Source organism: Procambarus clarkii, chromosome 71 (genome assembly GCF_040958095.1).
Source record: "Procambarus clarkii isolate CNS0578487 chromosome 71, FALCON_Pclarkii_2.0, whole genome shotgun sequence".
Lineage (NCBI taxonomy): Eukaryota > Metazoa > Arthropoda > Malacostraca > Decapoda > Cambaridae > Procambarus > Procambarus clarkii.
The window spans coordinates 28,542,682-28,547,791 of record NC_091220.1 but is presented as its reverse complement, the minus strand read 5'-3'; the positions used below and the strand labels follow the sequence as shown (position 1 = coordinate 28,547,791).

The following is a 5,110-nucleotide window of genomic DNA, read 5'->3' as shown; positions in this document are numbered from 1 at the left end:
TCCAGTGGTAAAGTGTATAAGTGATGCGTATTCTTGGAGTTGCGAGTTCAAACCCGGATTAAGCTATATATATATACAACATGTTTGGTTTTGGTTGTTTGTTTTTGTATAAAGCCTCACACACTATCTATATTAAGCGAGTTTGTTTTAAACATGACATACATATTAATTCATTTTACAAGGCCTTATTCCACACAACTCCGTGAATTTCCCGTGGAGCCAGCCATTCAAACAAAAACAAACGAAACAAAACAAAACACAACGAAAAACATTATTGCCAACAGCATTTGGTGTTCCCAGGTGGTCACCCATCCAAGTACTAACCAAACCCAACGTTGCTTAACTTCGCTGATCGGACGAGAAGCGGTGTTCTCAACGTGGTATGGCCGTTGGCATGAGACTGCCTACACATTGTGGCTAATAACCAACTCTTTTAGTCATCACGGCAGGATACGGACCTGCTTGTAGTGTCTTATTTAATGGTAATTGTATCCTAACATAGTTTTGTCTCCTTGGCATGGATATTTAACACCGTTTATTCAGTCTTGGGTTTATGTTCTTTCGTCATATACAGACATTTTACATCTACCTACTTCCTCAGCCTGCCCTGCCAATTTCTAATGAATTTGTAGATTTTCTTTTGTAATACATACATGTGTGTGCTCATCTGCTCTTCAGTTTTTATGATATTTGTCTCATCTGTCCTGCTTTATGATACTTTTACAAAGAACATGAACAAATGCTTCTATTTTAGAGAAGATATGGGATCCAGGTTTCGGAGCCGTAAAACCAACCGTCGTGATTGGTGGACGAGTTGCCAGGTTGCAGTTTCTGTACCGTGCCGGCACATAAATAGGTTCGGCTCAAGCGGCGGCAGCATCATTCCCCCGTGACTGTCTGAGCGTCTCTCATCACCTTGGTTGGTTCATCATCATCATCATGGTAGAAGCAAAGCCTACCAAGAAGGCTGCGGCAGCTGCTGCTGCTGCGGTGGCCACCACCAGGAAACCTCGCGTCCAGGTTGCTCACCCGAAAACTAGTGAAATGGTTCTAGCCGCGGTCGCAGCACTCAAAGACCGTAAGGGCTCGTCTCTACAAGCAATCAAGAAGTACGTTGTTGCCAACAACAAAGTCGAGGCTGCCAAGATTGCCATTTACATCCGAAGATTTCTCAAGAAAGCAGTGGCTGACGGCATTCTTGTTCAGACCAAGGGAAGTGGAGCTAGTGGATCATTCAAGCTGGCCGTAGCAGAGAAGAGGGCCGTTATAACTCCCAAGAAAGTCACCACAACCAAGAAACCATCAACACCAGCAAAGAAGGCCGTGGTAACTCCCAAGAAAGCCGCCACAAGCAACAAACCACCTACAGCCTTGAAAAAGAAGAAGCAGCAGCAGCAGCAGCTTCTTGTTGTGAACAAAAAGCCCAAAATAAAGAGAGCTTCAAAATCTCCCAAACCACCCAAGGCAAAGAAAGCTGTCAAGAAAACAAAGGCAAAATAAGCAACGACATGCAAGCAGCATGAATACACATGACAACAAACATCCAGGCCTCCCCCCTCAGTGGAGGGGCCTCATATGATTCCAAAAAGAGTTTAGTTTTATAGACAAATAAATCATTACTTTTGGGGTAGATTTACTCTATATTATATATATATATATATATATATATATAAAGTGATATATATATAATATATATCACCTCACCCATGTATATGTGTATAAATATATATTATATATATATATATATATATATATATATATATATATATATATATATATATATATATATATATATATATATATATATATATATATATATATATATATATATATATATATATATATATATATATATATATATATATATATATATATATAATATATATATTTATACACATATACATGGGTGAGGTGATATGGTACCAAAGTTTTGGGTGAGGTGATTGACATTTACACAAGATAAAACACGAACCAATGGGAATAAAAACATAAGAACGGAAGTAACTGCAGAAGGCCTATTGGCCCATAACACAAGCACTTCCTCTTGATGCTTCTATATTGGTTCGGAGTCTTGAAGCCTTGAAGCTATAATATTATATATATATATATATATATATATATATATATATATATATATATATATATATATATATATATATATATATATATATATATATATATATATATATATATATATACACACAAAACTAAATAGTCTTGTTAGACAAATTGCCCCTATTAGAGGCAAGTTGACTAACAAGCCGAATGACTGCAATTGTTTTGAATTTGAGTTAAATCTAACATAGAAATGTAATCAAACCTAACCTAACCTAACCTATGCTAACCCAAGCTAAGCTAAGCTAACCTAACCTAACCCAACCCAGCAATTCATGATCTTAATATAATACTGTTAATTGGATAAACCAATTTGGAAGGAAATGTTCGAAAATAACAAAATTAACTGTGCTTGTTAGGAAAATTGGGCCTTGCATACTTGTCCGGATAGTGTGGATCTCGCTTTTAGGTACGACATAAACGTATACTTAAGTTGAGAGAGAAAAAGATTCGCACTCAAGCATGCATATCGATTGCCAGTCCTGAATTCTGGCTAGATATTCGTGTCCTCCCTTTTCATTTACCATCATTTGGATACTATCAAAACAGCTCTGAGAAGGATGAAATGAATAAAACGGGTAGCTCACTCATGTAAAAAGGAAGAGTTGGGAAAGACCGACAACCCCCCCCCCCCTCTCCAAATGATCCTGCTCTGCTAATATATAACGTACCCCCCCCCCACCCCTTCCCCACTCTGCCATCCCCCCCTCCCCAATCAGAGTCCCTTTAATCATGCGAGGATAAATAGATTTCATAGGATCCAATGTGCTAACTGATATCAAAACAATTTGTTATCGTCTATTAAGCCCTTCAGTAAAAATGTATAGGGACCTTATTAGGTCCCGTTTTGAGGTGGTGGTGGATGGTATCGTATCGATGGATTAGCCAAGCTCTTATCCGCCAAATCCGTAGAGGGTGCGACCCTGGCGCTTCAGAGCGTACACCACGTCCATGGCAGTGACGGTCTTCCTCTTGGCGTGTTCCGTGTAGGTTACAGCATCACGGATGACGTTCTCGAGGAACACCTTCAGGACGCCACGGGTCTCTTCGTAGATGAGACCCGAAATACGCTTGACGCCGCCACGACGAGCTAAGCGACGAATAGCGGGCTTGGTGATGCCCTGGATGTTGTCACGTAGCACCTTACGATGACGCTTGGCGCCACCCTTTCCGAGTCCCTTGCCTCCCTTGCCGCGTCCAGTCATGGTGTTGAAGTTGTTGTGTGAAGTGATTAAAAATTTTCGCTTTTCCCAGACTATATCTCGTCAAGCGGACGTACGTGTAGCATTGCAACTCCTGCCTGTCCTTACTTTATGCTTGCATTCGACTAGAAACACGACTTTCTCACAACGCTTTCAAAACTGCAGTTGCCTACTCGTCTGTTTCACGTCCCTGTGAAATGACTTTGGCACAAAAGCCAAAAAATAGAGCAAAATCAGCGATAATAGTGATTGGGGAGAGCCGCCTGTTGGCTGCAGCAAGAGGAAGGAGGGGGAGGGGCAACGGGGTGACGTAGGCGAGTTGAGCAGCCAATGGCGCTCGAGCGGGCGCCTCGAGACGGCGTATAAAGCCAAAAATTTTGAGGCTGAAACCACAGTTGTTCACCATGGCTCGCACCAAGCAGACTGCTCGCAAGTCCACGGGAGGCAAGGCTCCTCGTAAGCAGCTGGCCACCAAGGCAGCACGCAAGTCTGCTCCTGCCACAGGGGGCGTGAAGAAGCCTCACCGTTACAGGCCCGGAACGGTCGCCCTGCGTGAGATCCGTCGTTACCAGAAGAGCACCGAGTTGCTCATCAGGAAACTTCCCTTCCAGCGTCTGGTGCGCGAGATTGCCCAGGAATTCAAGACCGATCTTCGCTTCCAGTCGTCTGCCGTCATGGCCTTACAGGAGGCATCCGAGGCTTACCTGGTCGGTCTCTTCGAGGACACTAACCTCTGTGCCATCCACGCCAAGCGTGTCACCATCATGCCAAAGGACATTCAGCTTGCTCGCCGTATCCGTGGAGAGCGTGCATAAGCTAAATCGACCACCCTAGTATGCACCAAACTCGGCCCTTCTCAGGGCCAAAATATCCTTTTAAGGCGATTTCAGACATTCCTAGCATCAGGCATATGAATTAACCTTCATCTACACATATAATAAATAAATACACTAATTTAGGTGTCATACATACACTGTACACGTGATATTAATAAATCAAGTCATTTGTAGTACAACCTTGTCCTCTTAGAGAGAGAGAGAGAGAGAGTGAGAGAGTGAGAGAGTGAGAGAGTGAGAGAGTGAGAGAGGAGAGAGTGAGAGAGTGAGAGAGTGAGAGAGTGAGAGAGTGAGAGAGTGAGAGAGTGAGAGAGTGAGTGAGTGAGTGAGTGAGTGAGTGAGTGAGTGAGTGAGTGAGTGAGTGAGTGAGTGAGTGAGTGAGTGAGTGAGTGAGTGAGTGAGTGAGTGAGAGAGTGAGAGAGAGAGAGAGAGACAGACAGAGAGAGAGACAGACAGAGAGACAGACAGAGAGACAGACAGACAGACAGACAGACAGACAGACAGACAGAGAGACAGAGAGACAGACAGACAGACAGACAGACAGACAGACAGACAGACAGACAGACAGACAGACAGACAGACAGACAGACAGACAGACAGACAGACAGACAGACAGTTTCATAAATATTCTCATTTTATAGCTATTTGCTTTCAGTGACAGAGGTTTTTGTTATAATAGTATTGGTGTCTAACACTCACAATCTCTTTAGAAATTCAAGTGTGGCTCCAATGGAGCCGAAGGAGGGAAGGAGGGATGGAGTAGGTCAGGAAGGGAAGGAGGGAGGGAGTCGGTCAGGAAGGGAAGGGAGGGAGGGAGTCGGTCAGGAAGGGAAGGAGGGAGAGAGTCGGTCAGGAAGGGAAGGGAGGGAGGGAGTCGGTCAGGAAGGGAAGGAGGGAGGGAGTCGGTCAGGGAGGGAAGGAGGGAGTAGGTCAGGAAGGTTGGGAGGGAGGGAGTCA

At 43.6% G+C, this 5,110-nt stretch overlaps 1 non-coding gene across 1 annotated transcript; it reads right to left on the bottom strand.

Annotated features, from left to right (window-relative positions):
* Window positions 1-275: 275 nt before the first annotated feature.
* LOC138356340 (5S ribosomal RNA) lies at window positions 276-394 on the bottom strand. Its single transcript, XR_011224368.1, has one exon. It is a non-coding gene; the product is annotated as a 5S ribosomal RNA (ribosomal RNA).
* Window positions 395-5,110: the final 4,716 nt, after the last annotated feature.